Raw genomic sequence first — 25,202 nt, 5'->3', positions numbered from 1 at the left:
GTACACTTCTTGTTCATTTTCTCCTGCTCTCCCTACCCCATTCCCCCCTCCCTCCAAGTTGTAAAGTTCATTTCCAACAGTGTCTAGTGAGTACCACAGTTGCATTGGTTTACCCTTTGTCCCTCCATTTCTGTGATTTCCCTTCCCTTTCCCAAATCAGGTAAACATATAGAAGACAAAGGGTACTGAAATCAGAAAGTGACAGCAGGGGATAAACCAAAGGGGGGGACTGCAAACAGTACACACACACACACACACACACACACACACACACACACACACCACAACACACACACACACACACACACACACACACACACACACACACACACAGCCTTCTTGCTCCTATATCTTGGAGTTCATTTCAATTAGCATCATTTTATATGTTCATGTATACATAGCTATTAAGCTATTGTGATTCTCTGCTAGAACTATCTAGACATATACTACTTATTACAAATGAGGGAAATCATAGAGCTTTTTTTTTTTTTTTGGATTGGCTTACTTCACTTACTTCACTTAATATGTTTCCAAGTCTTTCCATTTCCTTACAAATGGGGCAATGTCATTCTTTCTGATGGAATCACAGAATTCCATTGTATACACATACCACATTTTTTTGATCCATTCATCTACTGAGGGGCATCTGGGCTGATTCCATATCATAGCTATGGCAAATAATGCTACTATGAACATAGTTATGCTGATAGCTTTAGTGTTGCCTTGTTTGTGTGTACCTCTTGTTTCTAATACACTTAAAGTTTTCAGTTATCCTGTCTCATATGTGTTTGATTAGGATATCACAGAAGCTCCATGTATCAAATATCTGGAAAGAACAGAAGCTCAAGTCCAAGTACAATGGGCTTTTGGGGAGAAAATATGGAAAGCTTTTGTACCCAATGTAATCAATATAAATACAAAATCATCTAGATTAACAAAAGTGTTTCTCTAAAGTCTTCCTTATGTTCTGCTTAACATTTAGGATACAAGTTTGAGCCAGGTAAATGTCAGCATCAGGCTTGAAGAGCTTTATGGGATGGATTCTATTTGTAAATAGGTTGGCACCTGGTTAAATGAAAGCCATGGCCAAAGGAAATGGCAGCATTCCTGTGTCTAATGAGTTAACTTAAGAAGCTAGAGTTCAGAGAGGAAAGGAAGAGACTGGAGGAATTTGGGCAGACGCAGAGGAAGAAGTCCATGATCCCACTAGGGAGGGAGAACTTCAGAATTCCACAGAGGTCATGCTGCACCATTATGTTATTTCCCCTATTTCTGACTTAGAACTCTCGCAGGGAAGAATTAAGGAGTATTTGACTGAACTCAGGCTTCTCCCTCACATGGTGCCATTCCATAGGGAGTGTTTTGGAATGTGTGGGAGAGTTTTTTTTGCCATGTTGCAATGCCTAGCATTTAATCTGCTGGGCCAAGAATGCTAAAAGTCCTCCAGTGCTCTAAGACAGTCTTACACAAGAAAGAAGGGTCTTGTGTCACACAGGACTTTCAAATCTTTGCCACACATTCACCATAAGTGAATGTTAATAATTGTCAGAACCTAGAGCCCAAATCGGTTTTAGATGTAATTGCAAAGAGTTTTATATACATATTTTCCAGCAATGCAATCATAGTGTAAATGGAAGAAAAATCATACTTAGTCAAATATTCACCATTCTGGAATGGCTATTTGCAATACAGTTCATGAAGAACATCTCCATTGGTAGCTTCCATATATGGTAATTTCACACATCAGAGTAACCATACAACCTCTTCTTCATGTCATCTAATTCTGTCATCTAGCTTAGTCATGCCTGGTGTTTACATACTGAAATGCTTAAAATACAAGATATATTTTCCTTCATGTTGCATGAGACTGATGGTAGTCCGAGATGGATTTTATTTTTGTCAGTACTAGTGCTTGAACTTGGGGTATTCTTTCACTTAAGCCATTCCCCTTTGTGCTGGCTAAATTTGACATAGACTCATACCCAGTATTTGCTTGGGCTAGCTTTGGCACTGATAGTCAGATCTCAGACTTCTGGGTAGCTAGGATTTGGGGAATGACTCACCAATGCCTTCTGGAGATGGACATTTTGAATGATGTGCATAGGCAGATTAGATGATCTCTGAATTGCATTTGAGGATGAGAAGAAAAAAGACTATGTGTCTGACAGGCCTGTTTACAAAAGCTGTAGACCATTTTTCCTTATCTGTGAAGTCCCCCATTGTGCTGCCTCCTGTCTTTTTGACCATTCTTTTGTAGTCTATTTCACAGGTCCTCTTTTACCCAGTCCTGAAAAGCAGTGGCATTCATCAGTTTTATCCCTGGTCCTCTCTTCTGGCACTTACCCACTTACTTCTATGATTTTGTCCAGCATCAATTTGGTATGTCACTCTCAATTTTTTTTTGTTTTAAAATTTTAATTGATTTTTTTCCTGGTCGATTGTAGGTAAGAGTCTCACAGATCTGTCTGTCTAAGCTTGCTTCAAACCTCTATCCTCAGACCTCAACCTCCTAAATAGCTAGGATTAGAGGAGTGAACTACTGGTACCTGGTTTGCTTTCAGATCTAGACCTGAGTTTCCCACTTCCTGAGTGATTCCCTCTTCTCTTACCCACTGAACTGGATTTTCTATCAGACTGCTATTTCAAATGAAGTAGGACTAAACAGAACTGGTTATCTTTAATACAAAATCTGCTCGCTATATTATTTCTCTTGTTTGTGAGGATGTTATTTACCAAGTCTTCCAATGTTGAAAATTGGAATTATTTTAGATTAACTCATCATTTGTAGTTCGCCAAGAATAATCATGTACATAAAAAGCAAAAATCACACAACAATATAAAAAAAAAACAAATATGGAGTATAAAAAAATCTGATAAGAAACTGAGTTCTAAAAAAGGAAGCCTAATTTTAGGGATTTTTCCCCCATAACAGCCATAAAGATATTAACAGCCATATATTTACAGTCATAAGTGAATAGTTTTAATAGCTTTGACTGGCAGTTCTTGCTGTGGGGAAAGTGTGTTTCAATCTGTTTAATCAAATTTTAAGTTGTACTGTCTTAAGTCATGTTTCAGGGCTTTTCCTTTCAATGTCAAGGACACTGGGACAATGGTCTCAAAAATGACAAGGCCAGTGCACGCCAACAGAAATCCTTCTGGCATATAGCAGAAGGTCCCAGTGAAGTTGGGGAGACAGGGCTGAGAGATGAGATAAGATAAAAAGGACTTTTTATGTTGTCCCACAGTTTTATCCTTATTATCAACATCTTATCTTCATCTGGGTGCATACTGATCTCTTTTAGACTCTGGCATACTTATAAATTTTTCTTAAAATTTTCCTTAAATATACATGAAAGACAACTTAAAATTCTTTCCTAAAAAACTAAGAGGGAGAAAGAAAAAGGAAATGGAAAAAAAAAGGATTTGATAATATAAAGCCTGTGCCTAAAAAAACAGCTGAGGTTGAGTGACAGCTGAACCGATACCAAGTGTCAACTCTCGACACCATTACCTTGGTCCCTCCATTTCATAATACTGCTTTCCTGAGCTGACTCTGACCCATCCATTTAAAGATAAACACTTCCATTTCTGTTGCCCTCCACAAATGAAAGTTCTCATTATTCTAACCACTGTGTATTTCCTAAAGGAGTCTTCCTCAAAAAAAAGTTCAACTTCAACCCATATCATTTAGGAATATCATTTATATATTTGCTCAGTACACATGTCATACATATAACAAATAAGCGTTTCACGATAGTCCCATCATGTGTGCTGGTCTAATTCCTCTTCTCTTCCATTTTTTTCAAATACTGATAGTGGCCAATAAAACTCATCTCATGAGCCCCTGCTGGGTAGTAGTCAGTTGCTGGAAAGCTATGGACAGCTGCAAATATCCATCGCAGTCCAGCGCTCACATCTACTACATGGCAGCCCATTCACACAGAAAGACCCTCACTCAATTTCTCAACTGTGCCTACTCTGGCGTTCTCAAATCTACTGACTTATTCAGTCATTTTTCTCCACAATAACTCTTACTACTAACATACCAGCAGCCAAAGAGCCTTAGGGCTACCATCAGGGCCACCATAAGCCCTTTAAGTGTATATAGAAAATTAACCCAAGTTAACATGCTGAGAAAAAAAAAAGGAAGCACAGGGTAGACACAAAGGCTGCTATTATGAGGTAGCTCAAGCCAGGAAGGGAAAGCTGAAGTAGAAAAGAGTATAGGATGATGCAGTTATCTGTATCTGAGTTCTAAAGCCAGGACTAAGTAGGACGTGAGTTAAATTCTGAGTGACACATCTGGCCTTCAGAATAAACAAATGAATAGGTTCATCAATATTTCTAATCCTAAACTAGCATTTCCTTTTTGAGGGGATAGATAGAAATGCAGATTGAACTCAAGGTCTCATATTTGTATTCTTCAGTTTCATCCATACATTCAGTCCTTCGAGTTTAGCTTTGTCTTTCAGATAGTGTCTCCTGCTTTTGCTCAGGCTTTGGACTGTGATCCTCCCATCCAGCCTCTCATAATAGCTGGGATCAGAGGTGTCCACTCTGTATACAGCTTGTTTTTGACATTGAATCTTGTAAACTTTTGCTGAGGATGGCCTTGAACCACAATCCTGAGTCAGTATTTCTCTTATAATGTCTTCCTGATGTGAAAGTGTTCATCCATTTCTGTTTGGGTAATTCAGCATCTGTGTTATTCATTTATGTGGATTACACAGGGGTAGGAACTTGAATGGGAGTGTTGCTTTCAAACAATAAAAGATGGAGCCTAATTAGAAACTCACATGAGAACCCTTTACAAAGGGAAATTTAGATTCTCCCACAGGCACTGAAATTAATTCCAAAAATAGCTTCTGTGTTTATCTCTTTTTTTTTTTTCCTTCCAGGAATTTCCTGGGGGAGGGGGAGGACTCAGGTGGATCTTCCTATTACTTTCTTTTAGCTCTAGTCACCACAGGAATTTGCTGCCAAGTAGTTGCCTCCTGTACAAACAACTGTGACTCCACAGATTGCTAGATTTTCCTGGGAGAGATACTGCTCCTTGTCAAAAAGACATTAGAATGAAGTTCCTGACTATAATCTACTATCTTGACTCAAGATTTTCAAATATTTAGGGCATGATGGTTCCTGCTGGTAATCCCTGCTGTTGGAAAGCTAAGGAGGGAGGATCACAAGTCCCAGGCCAGCCTAGGCGACAGAGATGTTCAAATGCGACTAAAATATTAGAAAATACAGCCAAGTGTGGTAGCTCAAACCTGGAATCCTAGATTATTGGGAAGTAGCAAAGTTTGAAAGTTTGAAGAAAGTCCAGGCAAAAAGAACTTTGTGAGACTCCATCAACCAATGGCTAGGCACAATGATGAGTGCTAGTTATTCCAGCTGCCAAAGAAGGAACAATGGCTGGGCCAAGTGCCACTTGTTTGTTATCCCCAGCAAGGTAGGAGAGCTCAAGCAAGAGAATCACAGGCTCAAGCCAGCCGGGGCAAAAATCAAGACCCTACCTCAAAAATAACCAAAGTAAACTGGGTGCTAGTGAAGTAAGGAGGTAAGGTCTGGCCAGTGCCATATTGGCCACATGGTGGATTATAGGTCTGGCATCTTGTCTTCATGTTGGGGGAAGGAACACCCCCCCCCATCACCTGCTTCCCAGGTAGTGGGCGTGCCAGACCCTTGGAGGCAGGGGCAGGCACTTGGCTGATAGGTTACTGAATCTGTCAGTCTAGTGCCTGGGACTGGGAATTTCCTGAGGATCTGCCCCCTGCGTGGACCTATTTAGGCCAGGACCAGCCTAGCCACCAGGACACAATGCCACATGTGTCTTAGTGATCGTGTCCTGTGTCCTGGCTCATCTCCAGTCATCATGGAGTCCTAATTCAGCTCTCCATTGGAGCTGAATTGGCTTGTTGGTATTGTTCTTGTTATTTCTTTCCTTTTTAGCGTGTTTCCTGGTTGTGTTATATGTATTTGCATGCTCCAGGCCTTTGTAACAACTGGCGGCCTGCAGCCTGTTAACTGTATAATAAAGGCTCCAATATTCTATATTTTAAAATGTGGCTTCTGGGATGATTTACCTTACAACACTGGTAGTTTATACTTATAATTCTAGCTACTCATCAGACTGAAATCTGAAGATCTCTGTTCAAAGCCAGCCTAGGCAGACAAATCTATGATACCCTTACCTCCAAATTAGCCAACAAAAAGCCAGAAGTGAAGATGTGGCTCAAGTGCTAAAGTGCCAGTCTTAAACAAAAGCCAAGTGTGAGGCTCTCAGTTCAAGTGCCAGTACTGGCATGAAACAAAGACGGAAGGAAGGAAGGGAAGGAAGAGGGAAGAAAGAAAAAAAGGAAGGGAGGAAAGGAGAAAAAGAAAAGGAGAGAAGGAAGGAGGGAGGGAGGGAAGGGGTAAGAGAGAAAGAAGGGCTGGAAGGAAGGAAGGGAAGGAGAGAAAGAAAGGAAGAAAAAGAAAGAAAGGAGAGAAAGAGGAAGGGAAGAAAAGAGAAAGAACAGGGAGGGAGGGCAAGGAAAGGAAGGGAAGAGGGAGGGAAGGAAAATCAGAAAACAAAGACTATAGAGTCTCATTAATCAAAAAGTAATTTTAAAGTACCTGTGACCTTCGGTTCGTGTGGTTCCACAGCAGGACCCCATTGCACTGAAATTGACTATAGACAAGTCTTTCTTTACTCCTTCATTTAAATTAGTTTAGGGTAGGAATGGATTGCATTATTCTCATTTGTAACCCTAACACCTACCACAGCACCTGGAGCTTAGAATGGATTTAACAAATGTGGAAAAAGAGGGCAGAGGAAACTGGGATAGGAAAGAAGGAAGGAGCAGCAAGGATTGTGAAAGAGCTTACACTCAGAATAGAAAGCTTACACCCAGCTTGAACCTGGTTACTTATTTCTTAGGAAGAAAGAGGGATTCCAGAGCCTGGTTATAAACCACCTAGGGACCTTGTTAAAACCCAGACTCTGATTCTGAAGGCACAACCTGAGATTGTACACATCTAACAAAGCTCCCAGGGGCTAAAAAGACACTGTTTTGTTTTCTAGTGGAGCCTGGGACTCGAACTCACTGTCACTTTACATTCATTGGCAGGGACTCTACCACCTGAGGCAAGACTCCAAGCGTGAAGACACTGGTCTACAGTTCACACACACCTCCAGTGTCTATGAGGGACTTATATTCTAAATATTTATAACCTCATGGATTCCACTGTGGTCCTAGTAGAAGGCACAGAGCACACTCTAGCAGGTAACTTAAGTAGGAGGCATTGTGGCCATTTTTCAAACAGAATCAGCATGAGGTGAAGCCAACAAGAAAAAAAATAAGGATTTTGAGGCTAACCATGGGGTGAATGAAGAAAACCTAGCTCCAGACCACAAGGCTGCAGCCAGGGAGTGGCCATCAGAATCAAAGAACTTGGAGGACAGGGTCCTAGAAAAGAGCTGAGTCTTTGATGTCTTGGATAGAGGAACATAGACCCTTTGTGGGGGAAACGGGAGAATAAACACCCCTCTATCTCTCTCTCTCTCCCTTCACACCTGCTAGTTCTCCTTTACTGCTCCTTAGGCAGACCCAATTGGGAATTACAGGGCAAAGGAGGCAATGTGGATGACCCTCTGTCCACTCCAAAGGAGGAGAGTAAAGAGAAGACCAGAAGGCCAGCACAGAAACCTGGGTCTTGTTTAACAATTTATTTATTTCCTGGTGTTACAAATGAAGAATAGTGTGGTGCCAGTGGCTCATGCCTGTAATCCTAGCTACTCAGGAGGCTGAGATCTGAGGATCTAAGGATCAGTTAGAAGCCAGCCCAGGCAGGAAAGTCTCTGAGACTGTTATCTCAATTAACCATCAGAAAACTGAAGGTGGTGCTGTGGCTTAAAGTGGTAGAGCGCCAGCCTTGATTGAAAAAGCTCAGGGACAGCACCCTGAATTCAAGCTCCACAACCAACAATAAGAAGAAGAATAAATAACATTTGTTCAGAAGGAATGACTTTTCCAATGCTGGCACAGCATTTTTAAAGAATATTTTCAATCTCAGGTTAGTGGAACTGAAGAGTATAGAATCCATAGATTCAGAGTCTACTGGTGTGTACTTATTAATATATACAATCACACACACAATATATATGTGTGTGTGTATATATATATATATATATATATTTCTCAAAGGAATCCTATAAGGCTTTAATCTAAGGAAAACATTAAAAACTGGAAGTCTGGCATACTGGTAGACACTTAGTAGCTTACACCAAGTAGCTTACTCAGGAAGTTAAGATAGGAAGATCTCTTGAGTCCAGGAGTTTGAGATCAGTCTGGGCAATACGGCAAGACTTCATCTCAAGAAGCTGAAAGAAAGAAGGAAGGAAAGAAAGACAGAAAAATAAAAAATACTCGTTTTCAAAATGTTAACTTTCATACTTTTATTCTAAAAATGAGTATTCTTTCACCCTAAGGGAGGCCCCTGCATTCATTAAAGCAGAGCTAAGCACAGCAGGTGGGTGATAACATAGAATATTGACAGAAGTGGCTCCCTCCTCTTCAGCCTCCTCCTAAAACCCTTATTCCAAGAGAGGAGATGGCCAAATGGCACACGACTTCCCCTAGGAAGAATTGTTAAGAGGAAAACAAAACAGCAAACAAAGATTCCTAATTCTTGGCTGTAGTTCAAATTAGAGACAAAAATAGTTTCAAAAAGATATGAACTGGCAAAACAAGTTTTTTCACCACCCACTTCAGTCTGGGGAGAAGGAAAAAAATTTGGAAAGGAAAAACAAGATCACTGGAAACAATGAGAGGCCAGGTGTTCACTGTTCATCTCCCAGAAAGACCCTGAAGAGTTAGGGTCCTTCACAGGCCTCCCAGTGGCCTATAGGAGAGGCTCTGGGAAAGCTCTTGCTGCCTGCCCCTGTGCTTTCATGATGAAAGGAAATGACCTGAGGACACATTCCAGGTCACAGGGATAAGAAGAACTGAAGTCATAGCCTGTGCTAAGTATAAAGGAGTGGAGGTCTCTGTATAGCCTAAGGGATACTGATTTGAGCTGAGAGACAGGGAGTGATTTATTCTCTTCAGAGACACCTCTGACTGGAGATAAAAGTCCAGATGGACAGTGCTTTGGGGTGGGCACCATCTAGTCTGCCAGAACCCAGAAGACTGGATGCTAGCTTAAAACATGGACCCTGGCAGTAGCCGAGCCCTAGCTACAGACTCCCCTTCCCATTCCAGAGGCCCTGCATCCAGCCCCGCTAGGGCACGAATCAGAAGCCAGGAAATTGCTATCCATCCCACCCACTCCTGACTGTATTATACAGGCAGTGGCTTCAAACAACCACAATGGATGAAGGAGAAAAAAAAAAGTTAATATTTCTGAATTTTACCCAGAAGCAATTTTGAAAGCGTTAAATTGGATGGCGCTGACTGGCGATGGCTATGACTATATTAAGTATTTCTGCAATCTGTCCAAAATGGGGAATCAGAATTAGAATTTAAAGTGTATTAAAAGAAATAAAGCTGTAATCTGTATCTGTAAAATTCATGTGCATTACAAAACCAATTGATTCTTCTCAGCCCCCATTGCTTAGATGTTAAACTGAACATTTGGCAATTTGCAAATTGCAAACCGAGGTAGCAGCCTTAGTGGTTTGGCTTTGACAAACAACCTTCTGATTGTGACCAGCCATCTGGTCTTAGATCTCTTATCTTACCTGAACTAAGGTGGCCTCCTAGGACTGGCTGTACTCAATAAGTAGCACCCTACCTGAAAACAAGTGGGCCTATGAAGGTCCTTGGTGCTGTCTGAGAGATGAGATGTGTGGTCAAGCAATGTACCTAATTCTCAGTATGGTGGCCAACTCTGGGGTAAGCCTTGGTGTTAACCTCTCCTTGCCAATGCCTTGTTAACTTTGCCCGGAATTTCTCAATCTAGGATTCCCAATTGGAGTCAGTTCCAGTTCAGAAGAGTTCTGTCTCTGTCTCTCTCTCTTTTTACTGTAGCGCTGGGGGATGAAACCCAGGGTTTCACACATGATAGGCAAGCAAACACCCTGCCACTTAACTACATCCAGCTCTAGGGATTTCTCTTGTATGCGTTATACTTCTAGTCTCTCTAGTATAAGTTAAGGACCCTGAGGTTCAGTGTTCGTAATGTTTTGAGTTCTCTTGTATTTCTTCTTTGTAGCAGGAGGATAGTTGGATTTCTGCCAGAACATTGTTAGAAAAAACACACAGCTAGGTTAGAGTTATTTTGAAGCAATAAAGACTTGTCAGAGGTCTGTGCACATCTCGACAAATGGATTTTCATCGTTACCTAACACATTTTTCCTGAAAATGAGGAAGATGTTTAAAATGCTATACAAGAGCAGACAGATGTTTCTGCTGCCTATAGGACTAGCAAGCAATTGAAAGTGACCTCTACCCCAGAACAAGAGCAGACTGTTCATAAAAAAGACTACTTGGGAGATCAGGGCCTACTTGTACTTGGGAATTAAATACTGAACTGTAGACTGAAGAGTTCTGATGAGCAAACAAGATGGAAAGCCTGGAATATAAATGTAGCATTTTGTTCACTTTGTGAAAACCAAGTAGATAGACTGATAAGAGCCTCCTGTGATCTTGTGCTGCCCAAAGAAATTCGATAAATGCATGCAATGCTTGAAAACATCTGTCTTGCCAACTCTATTGTTCATGTTTCTATTGTGGAAATTCTGCAGCTCTATAATCAGCAGCGCAAGGAAGACAGCACTACTCACTTCTCACAGCTTCCTGTCTGTTTCAATACTTCACCTTTGGGGAACTTTTCAGATAATGCCATATAGGATTGTTTTTCCATGCAGTGCTCAGGCACCCTTCAAGAATAAGGGGGCACAAATGAAGTTGAGTCTTCTATTTGCTTCTATGTTATACCTGCAATACTCAAGCATTCTTTGTGACCCTGGTCTGGGAAATGAAGGAAATAAACACACCAGAATTCTGCAGTTCAACTCACTGTTCTGACCTCGGCTTAAGCTACAGTGCTCTGCTTTCAGAAGGTAGAGTGATGATACTGTAAAAGGAAGAGAGGCCCTGAAAGGGTATAGTCCAAATCCGTTAGAATAAACTAACTGCTATGATAGTCTATCAGACCATCCCCCAGTAATGGAAAATCTGTTAAATTCAGCTAAATCCCACAAAACATTTCCAGATGGGACAGCACTAAGTTGTTGAAACAGTGTGAAAGTGGAAAATTAACTCCAAGCAAGATGCATTAGTGTTCAATAATTATACATAACATTCTCTAGGGACCCATGTTGGATAAAATATCTGTTCAGTATCCTCAACAACTCTAGGATAAATACTTAACATACTACTATAATTTCTTTTATAAATAAGAAAACAAGGCCATCTTCAAGGACCTGAAGATATGTTGCTGATTAAAAGGAAACATTAGAATTTGAACTTAGGCAGTCAGTGAGCCCTCAGAATCTGGAATCTGCTATGACTTGGATATTTTCCCACCACCTGGTTGAAATGTTTGGCTTCTCATGCAGTAACCATTGGCTTAGGAATGGTCAGTATAAACAATTTAGTCTGCCCATTATTAAAACAGGGCACCACCACACGATCAAGGAGCTTCCATATTTTTAGGACTTGGGAAGCTGCCAGTACATTTTGTAACACATTTCATAAGAAATCTGAAGCTCATTAAGGGAGTCGATGCAAATTCTGAAACGGTATGATTTACTTTAGAAATGTGTCATTCCAACGTTACAGAAAAGAAATCCTAAAGTGAAAGTAGGCCAGGAGCAGGTGGCTCATGCCTGCAATCCTAGCTACTCAGGAGGCTGAGATCTGAGGATCAAGGTTTAAAGCCAGCTTAGGCAGGGAAGTCTATGAGATTCTTATCTCCAATTAACCACCAGAAAACCAGAAGAGGCACTGTGAGTGAGAAAGCACTAGCCCTGAGCTAAAGAGCTCAGGAGCAGTGCCCCAGGCCCAGAGTTCAAGCCCCACAACTGACAAAAGAGAGAGAGAAAGAGAGAGAGAGTGAGAGAGAGAAAGAGAGAGAAAGAACGAGAGAGAAAGAGCAAGAAAGAGGGAGAGAGGGAGAAGTGAAAGTATCTAGCAAATAATTTAGGAATGAGTCATACCTATCTGCAGAATACAAATCCTTAGTCAGTTTATAAGGAGTAGCAAATCTGTCCCAAGTTTGGAGTCCACCTTCTCAGAATGTTATTAGTACAAGCCGAGCTCTAACTACTTTAGCTGTTATCTTAGGAAACCATGCTCAATGGTGGCTAGCAGTGCTGATGAAGGTTAGAAGAACATCTAGGTCCAATCAGTCTCTAGTGTAGCCACCAGATTGGAACCATTGTTCCAAGAACAATGCTAAGAAGATACCTCATTCAAAATTAGCATCTTTTCCCTCCTTCATCCTCTTGCAGTTTTTACCTGTAGCAATGTCATTGTTCATTCTTATACTTCACATCTAACCTGCAGGTTTCCAGCAATCTTGGTTGATGACATCATTTAACACTTCTTTCTTTTTAGCTCTCCCTGTTGGACAGATCCACAAACCAGATGCATATTTTCTGTTTTGTTGGACTCCTACTGTCCCAGTGTATGGCAAAGATGTCTCTAGGCTACTGTTCTACCTAAATGAACTCCCATCTTCTGATCTATGCCTATTTTAATCATCCACATACCCTTGTAAGAATTATGTTGTTTAAACAAACATCTAAGAAGATCATTAATTCTCTTATTAACAATCATTTGATGATGTTGTTGGGAGGATGTTCCAAATCTTTAGCTCATATAAATATTCCTTTACAAACCTGCCCTAGCTCCTATCTGACTCTTACTTCAATTTTAAAAATGTTAAAATTTGTCCATTGTGACATAACCAAGGATCCCAAGAGTAGTCTACTGAGTAGGAGCCAATGGGGACAATATCTTATAGCAGCTTAGAATGAAGACTTTGGCAGTGAGACTGATGTGAACGGAATCACAGATCTATTACTTTCTGATGGAGTAACCTGTGTACCACTGCACACCCATTTCTCCATGTCTTTTTTTTTTTTTTTTTTTTTTTTTTGTCAAAGGGCTTGAACTCTGGGCCTGGGCGCTGTCCCTGAGCTCTTGAGCTCAAGGCGAGCACTCTACCACTTGAACCACAGTGCTACTTTCAGTTTTCTGTTGGTTAATTGGAGATAAGAGTCTCATGGGTTTTCTGGCCCAGGCTGGCTTTGAACCATGACCCTCCTGAGTAGCTAGGATTAAAGGCATGAGCCACCGGTGCCTGGCCCTTTATCTTTTTTAAAAACATAACTAAATAATATAATGTGTTAGCTACTACAGTCCTACTCATCTTGAGGTAAACTTATGTCCACTTTTTAATATGAAGCAATTTTTTTCAAAGAATAAACACTTTGAACAAAGTTTTGTTAGCTAATTGATGATGGCTTCAAGGTTGTATCCTTTGGTCTCTAGAGCGCCTACAAAATGATAGAGAAGATGGTTCAAATAAGTTTGTAGTTATTAAGAACTATCCTGAGAGCTGGGAGTGTGCTTGCCTAGCATGCATGAAGACTTGGCTTCAATTCCTCACTAAACAAACAAACAAAAAAGCTGGATGTGGCACTGTGTTAGAGTGCTAGCCTTGAGCGAACAAAGCTCAGGAACAGTGCCCAGGGGCTGAGTTCAAGCACCAGGACTGGGGGGTGGGGGGAAGAACTATCTTGAACCAGGTGCTACTGGCTCATGCCTGTAATCCTAGCTACTCAGGAAGCTGAGATCTAGAAGATTATGTTCAAAACCAGCCCAGGCAGAAAAGCCTTAGAAATCCTGTCTCCAATTACCCAGCAATATGTCACAGACCTGAGTTATGGCTCAACTGGAAGAATATCAACTGTGAGCAAGAAAGCCCAACAGGCATAATAAAGCCCTGAGTTCAAATCTTGGTGCAGGCAAAAACACATTAAAACACACACACATACACACATACACCAAAAACTATCTTATTTAGGTTACCTAGTTTTCTATACCACTGGCAGTAATTAACTAAGTATAGAACTTTTTTTCTCAACATGCCTTCTATGATTATTTTATTATTGCTGTATTTGATCACTATATAAGCTTATGAGTTCACATATTTCACTTTATAATTCTCTAGCTTCTTAGCCCAAGAGACATTCTTGGTACACCTTCACTGAGGTCTGAGTTAGTCATCAGGTTAAGGACTGCTAATCTCTATAAATGTGGAAAGGTAAAACGTATGGGGTTTTTGTGTTCCTGGACAATGACACATTTTCAAGGGAATAAGAATTAAGTTTTATCAAAGGAAAAAAATGTTTACAGTTTCTTTTGTCATACTGTACAAAACAAAATGCAAATTAGCATGCCACCAAAGTATATAATTAAAATTAGACTTTCAAAAATTATTTTAATTACAACATTAACACATATAATAAAGGATAATAAAGCCCTTATCAAAAATTTCTGGGTTTCATTCTCAAACATACTGGGACATCTTGGAGATGTGATTCAAGTTTAAACAGTCTAAACACCAACGTTTTGGGTTTGGGGCAGTACTGTTTTATAAAAAAATTTTACTTTATTGTAGAGGTAATACACAGAAGGGTTACAGTTTCATAAGTAAGGTAATGAGTACATTTCTTGTTGATCATTGTTATCTCATGCCTCATTTTTCTTTCCCTCCTCCCCCAACTCCCCCATCTAAGTTAAAAGTTTATTTCCAACATAACGTCTTGTGAGTATTGCTGTTGCATTGGTTCACCCTTTGTGCTTTGTCTTACCATTCTGTTGTTCCCCTTCCCTTCTCCAAATCAGATAAATGTGTGTGTATAAGTGTGTATATGTACACACACACACACACACACACACACACAGTACCAAAATCAAAAGCAGTGACAACAGTACTAGGTTTTTAATTCAGTGCTTCTAGTACAGGGCATGCCTGGCAGGTATTCTGCCACTTGAACCACACCTCCACCGCCTAAAGCTCTGCTTTAGGTTATTTTTTAGTATGGCCTTATACTTTTGCCACCACATGCTTACACCATGATCCACCTCTATGGGCTCCCAAGTAGTTGTACCCACAGGTGCAGGTCACAACATTCTGTTGTTGATTGAGATGAATCATCACTAACTTTTAGCACAACTGTACTTGGCCCAAGCATCAAGTTCCTCTATGCTTTATAAATACCCTCAACACAGAAACTGAAAGTAATTTTATACAATATTTTTAGTGTGTCTGAATTGTTACTATAATTGGTCACATAAGATCGTGTGAAATTTTCCATTTATGATGAAAAATTGTTGACTCTCAAAAGGTCCTGGATTTTGGAGTATTTCATAGTTTTCTGATAAGGGATACTCAACCTGTGATCATGGTTCCTTACTTAGAGGTTACATTTCACTTGCCTCTGATCTCACTAATAGTCAAGGGTAGAGCTAGGACTGCAGCTAAGTTGTTCATTCCCAGAGTCTTTGTTCTTAACAGTAGGTGCTAATTGTTTTAAGATAATGCTTTGAGAATTCAAAGAAAGGACAAAGTACTTCCTCTAAAAGCTTCAGAAAGACCCTAAGGAGAAGGATAGCAAGATTCTGACTGAGAGAGAGATGAGGCATACATGATATACATTGTGGGCAGAAGTCCTAAGTGAGCAAAGAAAGGTACACAGCCAGGGGAAAGTCTGGGAAGGGGTGGAGAGGAAGCACTATTGGCTGTGGCTGGTGAGGTAGCCTAAGTGGGTTCCAGAGACCCTTCGTATTCCCAGAAAAAGATGTATGCTTTAGTAGATTGTGACAGGCCTCTGACGTTTTTCTCAACAAACTCCCATGAGCAGAAGGACTATTCGAGAAGATTTATTAACAGTTGTCCATAACTTAGAGAAATCTTTTTTTGGCATAATTCTTTTCCTTAGTAGTCTAATAGATTATTTTGGACAACAATATAAAAATCAAGACATTTTCAATTAGAAGGACTCATGGACCAAAAACTAAAAGGACAAACAGTAATAGAAGTGTGAAGCTCAGAGATTTTAGCTGGACAAGTATTAAGATGACGGCTTCCTGGCAGGGGTACAGTGTGTGTGAAAAAGATCACAGGATTCTGGCCAAGTGCAACTTCAGTACATGCCAACAGCAATACATGAAATGACTTGGTCCCTAAGTAGCATGTGAATATAGCATACAGAAAGTGGAGAGAAATGTCTCAAGTGTGGCAGAATTGGAATTCTGCCCCAGAAACCACATTTAAGGGGGATTGTCAACAGGCCTGACAACTGCAAGACAAAATCAAAGAAGGACTGTAGGGAGGCCAAATCACACTGGAAAAATGTGACAGCAATAGGGAAATTAAGAAGGCACCAGGGAAGCGAAATTTCCTTTGTCCAAGTATTTCAGGAACTGTCTTAGAGAACAAGATGTATGTAGACTTCTGATTCAAAACAGAACCAATTTAAAAGGAATATAAGGAGAATCAATACTCAAAGCCTTCTCTGGCTTAGCTTGTGGGAGGGAGAATCCTGCAGAGGAAAAAGAAACAATCCTACCCAGTGGGGGGGTCCACAGGCCAACAGGAGACAAAGCAACGATTTGTAAAGAATAGCCCTCTGGCTAAACGGGGTAGAGTATAAATAGTAAAGTTAGAGATCTCCAAGCAAGCTCTTCAGGAATGGGGGGTGGAGGTGGGGGTGGGGTGGGGTAGGAGGTGGTTAAGGAAGGAGGGGAGTTAAAGACAGGAGCTCCAAGAAGAAAAGGAGTAGGGTGGAATCTGAGATTAGTTGACACATCAAAAGTGGTCAAGCAACAGCCCAAAAGGCAAATCTTTAACAATAATAAGTATATGACTGAAAATGTCAAATGAATCCTTCACAGCTTAAGAACATACAATAATTCTCAGTGATATATTCCTTCTCAAAATGAGAATCCCTTCCCTTCTTCTGTCCCAACAATGGGCACATACCATACATATACCAATGCACACACAGACACAGACACAGACACACACACACACACACACACACACAGAGATCAGAGGAATTCTATCAGTGAAACAACCCCCCACATACACCCCCAGATTATTCAGTCTTCTGTTATTTCTACTGTGAGCTCACAAAGGTTTTTTGTTTGTTTGTTTGCCTAGCCTAAAAAACAGATAACATTATTTTGTCATTCACTCAGCATTGTGTGGATAAAAGAATCTAGGTTCCCAGGACAAATATACTGTTTCCCCTTGTTATTCTGACATTACACTGCACAAACTTGGGCCATATTATTACTGTAAACTGTGGCTGGTCTGTTGAATTAGTACAATGTCTGCACACTGAAGGGTACTGAGTAACAGCACTTCCTGTATACATCTTCAGAAATAATAACTTTATGAATTGGCCAAAAAGGAGCTGATTGTTGACAAATGGAAACGAGCATTGAGACTCCATCTAAATGGAGGAAAGCTGGACAAGGTGACATCTCAGCTATGCCTGGAGGCCAATTGTGGCAGATTGAGGGCTAACACGCATGCAGGAAGCAATGGAAATAATCAGTGAAAAACAGAACTCTATAGGCATGAGCCAGTGGATTGCGGCAGCCTAGCAAGCCCAAGGTCTCAAGTTCAAACCTTGAACTGCAAAGACCATGAAAATTCGCATTTGTAAGAGATGACCAGTTACCTAATTTGAAAAAGAAACTGCTTAAGGGTGCTTTATTTCTTTTAAAAGGCAGCTTCCAAAAACAACTAAACAAAATGAGATAAAAATAAATTAAAAAAATCATCCAGAGATGGATCATGACACACCATACTTGTGTGTGTGTGTGTGTGTGTGTGTGTGTGTGTGTGTGTGTGTGTGTGCTGGTACTGAGGCTTGAATTAAGGGCCTGGCCACTCTCCCTTTATTCTTTTCATTTGATGCTGCCACTCTACCATTGAACCACGGCTCCAGTTCCAGCTTGTGTGTGTGTGTGTGTGTGTGTGTGTGTGTGTGTGTGTGTGTGTGTGTGTGTGTGTGTGTGTGTGTGTGTGTGTTTAATTAGAGATAAGAATCTCAGGTGCTTTCATGCTGGGCTTTGAACCAAGATCCTCAGATCTCAGGAGGATCCTTGGAGCCATTGGTGCCCCAATTTTTTTTTAAAGATAAAAGTTTCATACTTACTGAGTAATTCAGTTGGCAAAGCACGAAATGGAAAACAAAATATAAAACATCATCATCATTGCCATAATTATGCTTACTATTATTGTTATTATTATTGCCTCTTTCAGCCTGAGCTCATGGGCAGGGACCATTTTCACTATACTTGCCACAAGGCACCCTGCCTGTCATATTCATGAAGTTATGTAGATTTTTTGAACAGTGCACTGAGTAGGCTGCTCAGCAATCTGCTCTCCTGGGAACTGCTACCCAGCCCTGCTCTGATCACCCTTGTCCCAATTCCTTCCCAGGTTTGTTAGCATGACGTGGATGGGCTCTGCACATGATGGGACCAGAAGAGAAAAACAAGGGGGAAAAAAAATTCCATTATCAACTACTTAATCTGGCAGATTCAGATATTTAAATGTGAGTGAAACGTTATGCCTTCTCACTGTCTTTTAAAGCAAAGCAACGGGCTGTTGGGATCTGAAGTTGCCATTTTTGTCAAACACCAAGCTGGATTCTTCGGAAGTCTAACCCAGGATGAACCTTTGGCCAAACAGGAAATACCCTTACCTGCCTGGGCCCAATTTCTCTGTGTATATTCATAAGGGAAAGGAACAAACTTAAATCTGTGTTCACTTAATCAAATACATCTGGCAAGTGAAGAATTGCTCAGACAAATATCTCTATGCTATTCGGAGACCCAGCCTGTTTGCTTTGCTTCCTTCCCTAAATTTGTTTGGTAAAGGAGCAAAGCTCCTTTATTGTCACTGAAGTCACCTGACAATGAGAACCCATCTAATCAGCATCTACATTGCCCAAACACTAATCTCAATAGCTTTTCTTTTATTTTTTGTTATCCTCAAGTTCTCCAGAGACTTTTGTATCACTAAGAGACCATTCCCTTTTTCTCATCCTCTCCTTCCTTCTGTTTACATAAGTGTAATCTTCGATCTGTGCTGCTCTTATCACCAGGCAGCAAAACCTTAAGAGAGTCCCCGTGTCTGCAGTGTTGTCTTCCCAGATGCCGAGGAATGGCCACTCCATGCCTGGACTATAATAATACTGTATGGCTTGGTTGAACTGTTTTCACTCTCTACTTTGGAAATTTTCCAGACCGGGTCTGTGTTTACGTCAGCAGCACTGATTCAAAACATTACCCTACGGGCTTTAAGCGGGCTTTAAAACACATTCCTGTAGTCAGCTCAACTAGGGTCAACAGGAGTTCTTCCAGTAAATCTTGTCCCTCTACCTGTTATCCAGAGGTAATGACTTCCTTTTAGATCATCTCATCAGCTTAAAAAAAAAAAAAACTCAGACAGAACCTTGGCTAATTGATCTCTGCATTATTGTGCCATTCTCTTCAAATTCCATATCTGTTAATGATTCTGATTGCTGAGGTAGCAAAGTGGGGCATTTTCCTCCCTTTGGCTATAAGACAGAAAAAGAAAAGTTTCTTATCTATATACTCAAATCTAAATATGAATCTTGTTAAACTTGCTTTTGATTAGCCTGGTGATTCAATTAAGCTCTTGGCTTAGAGTTTAACAAGAGACAAAATCTGTCAGTAAAAGGTAGGCCCAAATACAAAGGGGGGGGAGGAGAGCAGTCATTATGTTCAGAATTATGGGTGCTACTAAAAAGAAACTATGCAATGTGAATTTCCAAACAACTCCAACTCACAAATATAAAGCAAATTAATTAGTTCATAAAGTTAAAGCCACCCAATTTAATCATAATCATCAAAGCACATGCTAAATGATTATTTTCACAGGTTAGTACATCAAGCTAATGTATCATCCTAGGCATTGTGCTGAAAATTTAGATCCCCCTCATGGACAGTGGCTAAACCCTAAACAAAACTCTCATCCAGCCCTGCATATACTACATATACACACAAACAACAAGCCATCATCAAGGGCTACCCAAAAAGGAGGTTCCAGGGGGACAAAAAAGACTACTTTTTTAAATTTCAAAATGCACTAGTAAAACTACTTAAAAACAATAACGCAACTATAAATGAAGCTTTGTAAATATAAACATACTACCACCATTTTTAAAAAAGGCAACCCTCTGAAGTACAGGATTCAATTTTATTTAAAGAAAATACAATCCAAATAATGTCTCTCCTTCCTTCCCAAACAACACAAAGGACAAGAGCCTGCACTAGGAAGTCACTGACCAGGGACCGTTTGGATGACAATGCTTTACAATATAACAAGAATAGGCAAATGAATCCTATGCATGCCTTTCTGAGTGGTGTAAACATCTGTGTTTGTGGATGTGGAGCCCCTCCAGTCACACTAACAATGTCTTTGGCTGCAGGAATGAATTCACTCTTACTTTAATCAGGAAGAAGGTGAGGGAGGACTAGGCAGAGAGCAGGAACAGAAGAAATGGACAGAAACAATTCATACAAATCTCTGGGCAGAACCCTGCTCTAGGCAGTCCAGAACACAGATTCCCTACTCACCTGTGTGTAAAGGACAACAGCCAGTGTTGGCTTCTGCCCTTTGTTCCAGAGGTAATGACTTGGAAAGGGTTGGAATACATTCATTCCATTCAAGGGTAGAAGAGCTTGCTAGGGCAACAGAAGTAACTTCAGAAGAGGCTTCTAAAATTAGATAATTATCTGGAACGATTGGATTTGATAGTTTCATGTCTTTAGCACAGAAACAGGAATTGGGATCAAAAGCTTCTAAGCCATTCATTTTGAGGCATTATTAAGATCCCATTTTAACTAGTCTCTTAAAATTAGTAACATGACTTATCCATTTTCATATTTGAGTTTTAAAGACTTCATCAATACTATTTAACAAAAATCAACTCTGAAAGGTCAAAAAAATCACAATTTACTACAACATAACATGATGTATCCATACACTATTAATGAAACTATAAACCACCTATGCATTCACCTAAAACTGGATTTTTAAAAAGTGCTCAAAACTACTTTGCTCTCATCCCTTCACTATTAAGCAAAAGAAAAGAAGCAGTCTACCGAAAGAAGTCTGTTGCTCAAGTCAATGAATTAGGAAGTAATGTACTTAGAACCTTACCTTTCAGCCAGTTGCAAGTCTGGGGCTGAGCTTCTCAAGGTAGAAGCACAAAATTCCTGTGCAGGGGAAGGTCCTCATGGCCTAGAGGCAGCGAGCCTATCCCAGACCCCTCACACATGGCCGAGTGCTGCCACAACCTCCTGTAGGTAAGAACTGACAGCTAGCCCCTTGCAAGGCCAGAAACAAAGGGTGGTGGAGTTCCTAGGCTAAGTGGAGAATGAATTCCCTCTGCAAGGAGCTATTTAAAGAGGTGGTGCCTCCGGACAAATGCTGCTTTAGAGCCTTCCTGTTTGTGTCTCAGCTCCAACTTCCATCCATTTCCTAAGGGAAAAGGCAAAGTGCAATCAGCCTGGGGAAACCCATGTAGTGTATGTGGACCCTTTTCCCCTTCTTTCTGCTCTCCACTCAGCTGGCAAGAGGCTTTATTAAAAGCACTTTCAAAATAAAAGTTTTAAAAAGCTGCATCAGTTGTGAGTTAATAAATGCCTCTAGTCTTTAACATAAACTATGGAAGGAATTAATGAATGATTAATTATATATATCATCAATGTATCATTTACATATACATACATATATACTGTAATATATATATATATACACATATATATATATATACTGTAGAAACAACAGGGTCCATCGTCAGAAGCTTTGATTCAAAAGTATTTTGCCATTGACTAGTTTAGGAAATACATATCTCTCTGTGGGCTTTGATTTTTCCATCTTAACAAATGGCACTGAGAATATGTACAGAAGTATCCTGAGAAATGCATAAAGATGAAGTAAAATATACCACACTTGGCCTTATATAAAAGACATATCAGAGGGCAACTGGCATGTATAAAGCTCTGGATTCAATTCCAGCACAAAGAGAAAAAAAAGATAGGATGATAGAAGTAATGAAGAAACATACACACACACACATATGGCGAGAGAGAGAGAAAGAGGGAGAGAGAGAGAGAGAGAGAGAGAGAGAGAGAGAGAGAGAGAGATGGGGAGGGGAAGAGAGATAAAGGGTGGGAAGAGAGAAAGAAGGGAGAGAGATTATAAAGAGAAAAAATTAGATCATACTATGTAAACTTACATCATGGTATTCAACATCCTAATGGTAGCTACACAATTATCAGTCATCAATAATTACATAAAGGAGCTAGCATATTTCCCTCAAAAACTATATTATATAGGCTGCGGATGTAGCTCACTTGTTGCCTAGCATGCTGAGGGTCTTATGGTGAATAAACAAAATTCTATTATGAATGCATCTGTTTGCTTGTGTTTTCTGACTTCTCCATAAGCACTGAGGTTTCAGGTGGAGTAGAAATGTCATTTTGGTAAGTCAATTTAACATTTCCAATGCCAAAAACTGTTCATGGCATATATTAATGTACAATAAATAATTGTTAAGTGAATGAATTGACAAATCCTTCATTTTCAGACATAGTACCTTTCAGACAGGCTGAAAAATCTCAAATGTGAAATGCTCCAAAATTTGAAACTTTCTGAGCACTGCTCAAATCTGCATTTTTGAATTAATTTCTAGAATAGGAATCAAGCAGTTGCTTGATAACTCTATACACATATTCCAAAATCTGAAAAAAAATGTCAACTTTAAAACATTAGATCAAATATCACTCATTGTGGGTAAGGTATATCAATGTGTGCTTATTGGATTAGAGAATGAATACAACCATTGTCTTTGTTGTTGTTGTTGTTAATGTACTGAGCACAAGCCAGTAAAAATGAAATGGAATAGAATTTAAGTCAAGTTGAACCTCTTGCAAACAACTGTGATAAGCAGGATTACCTGTTCTGTTGTTCCTCATATGCTAATGAATTAATTCACTGAAAAAAGAAGTTTAGTTTCAAAACAAGTAAGCTCTTTTTTGTTGCCCTTTAAATTCTAATTTGGTGGCAGTGGGGCTAATTCTTATTTTTAAGAATGTTTCCAAGACAAGAAGGAGGAGGCACATGCTCCCTTGTGGTTCATATGATCCTACTACTAATATTTAATAAAAGGAGTTGAAAGACCGGATAACCTCCAGGCTCTAAAACAATGTGTTTTATTTGGGGGTTTCACATTATTGGCTGAATATAGGTCCAGCCAGATCAGTTTCTTCATTCCTGTTTATTAAAGAAGAAAGTGAGTAGTAGAGATTAGTCGTTTTATAAAAATTGCCAAGGAAAAAAGGATCTTGGATCTGAAAAGATCATGTGAACATAACTCTCTTCTACTTCTCTGCCTCCCTACTTTCCCTTTCTCTTTGCTACCACTTTGTAGATAAGACAGGAACCATCCAACTACAGATCTTGCAGTTGATACTAATGGAAAACAAAGAATTAAAGTTGCTCATCTGAAAGTAGTTTAATTCCAAAAAATGGAGATAAATTTCATTACCTCATTATATAAAATATCAAGGGATATAAGCTGGCCTACAGAGGCTCAAGCTTGTAATTCTAAATATGCAGGAGGCTGAGATCTGAGGATTACAATTTGAATCCAGCGCAGGCAGGAAACTCTATGAGACTCATCTTAAATTAGCTACCAAAAAACCAAAGTGGAATTGTGGCTCACATGTAGAACACCAGCCTTGAGTGAAAAAGCTAAGGGACAGTACCCAGGCCCTGAGTTCAAGCCCCAGTACTGAAACACACACACACAAATCAATATATGAAATAAATGTTCTATAGATTTCAAACAATGAAAAATGGATGTCTGAAGAACAGATTGTTAGTTTTATAAAAGCAGAACTGGCCGTAGTAAGTAGTGTAGTGGTACATCTCTTGCCTAGCATTTAGGAGACTAGGTTTTATCCCCAGTTCTGCAAAACAACAAGGACAACAAAACCCAGAGAAACAGAACTGACTGCTTTTAATAAGTATCTAGAGTAGATCCTTGATATCCACATGTACAGGGTTCTAGGAGACTGCAAGAGGGATAAAAGGCACACACTCAGGATGCATAGAGTTCAGTGCTATACTGCAGATGCTTGATTCACTTTTGCCATTTAATTTCCACTAAAACATGTCATCTTCCAACAATTCTCAGATGTTCACTTTATCACTTCCATTAAGCACATTCACTTTTACCTTGCATTTTGGGGCAGATTTTCATAAAATTAAGACAGATTTTCATAAAATTAAGGGCATGGAAGAGAAACATTCTGCAGATCATAAACACAACTGATGATGAAATCGAAGTTTTAACCCCTCGGCCTGGGCTTCTACATGCTATGTCCAGCCACTCACCCGATATACCAAAGAGATATGGTGAAGGGCAGAGAAAAGAAATGTACTATTTGGAAAGGGAAGCCATGGGCAAAGAGACACTTTAGGTCTTCCTTAACCATCTTCCAGGTACAGACATAAGCTATCATTTTACACAGAAAAAGAATTAAAGTCAGGATACATAAAGGTATACATAAATAGTCCCAGTCACAGGTATGTTCCAAGAAGGTCAGAAGTGGTCAGAGCTGGCATTGGAGACGGACTACAGTCTATTGTCTCTGTATTGGTTAGGTGGGCAACTTTTTTTTTTTTTTTTTACAATAAATCATGACCTTCTGGGTGATAGTCTAGTTTCCTGTCTGCTCCTTCATAGCTTCCAAGATGGCTGTAAATTGACTACAGGAGAGAATGGCTCAGAGAGAAGGAAATCGATACAAATGGAGGCAGGGATGACAAGCTTTCCCCTTGTTTTTAGTTAATTTGTGGCCCTTAGCAAGAGCAACTGTTAATCCTGTGTTACAATAATGCAGAATGGACAGAGTGCTTCTCTTATCAACTGAATTGTGTAATGCTGAGGCAGGAAACTGAAGATTTTGGTTTTGAAATTTCTTTTGATTTTTAAAATTTGATATTATCTTGTGATCATGCTTGGTTGGTCCAAACCACATTATAAATCCAAAAATCAGATGAGGTTACTGTGTTCTCTCTATGTTTTTTTTTTTTTTTTTAATTCAGAGTTTCAGAGTCCAGGACTAGGTTCATCTACACACACTTCC

General features: G+C 39.9%; 1 protein-coding gene across 6 annotated transcripts in view; it reads right to left on the bottom strand.

Annotated features, from left to right (window-relative positions):
* Arhgap28 (Rho GTPase activating protein 28) overlaps positions 1-25,202 on the bottom strand; it is a 168,871-nt gene that overhangs the window by 96,784 nt on the left and 46,885 nt on the right. Inside the window, exon 1 of one of the 6 annotated variants that reach the window (XM_070029549.1) lies at positions 21,205-21,401. The exons of 4 other annotated variants lie outside the window; for them this stretch is intronic. The gene's annotated coding sequence lies outside the window, so the exon portion shown is untranslated. Of the gene's footprint in view, positions 1-8,278; positions 8,358-21,204; positions 21,402-25,202 lie in introns of those variants that run through there. One more of the 6 variants, XM_070029550.1, reaches the window with a different exon arrangement.

This window comes from Dipodomys merriami, unplaced genomic scaffold (genome assembly GCF_024711535.1).
Source record: "Dipodomys merriami isolate MVZ:Mamm:240054 unplaced genomic scaffold, mDipMer1.0.p SCAF_2, whole genome shotgun sequence".
NCBI classification, from domain to species: Eukaryota; Metazoa; Chordata; class Mammalia; order Rodentia; family Heteromyidae; genus Dipodomys; species Dipodomys merriami.
The sequence above is the reverse complement of the archived record's forward strand: the minus strand, read 5'-3'. Positions and strand labels throughout refer to the sequence as shown.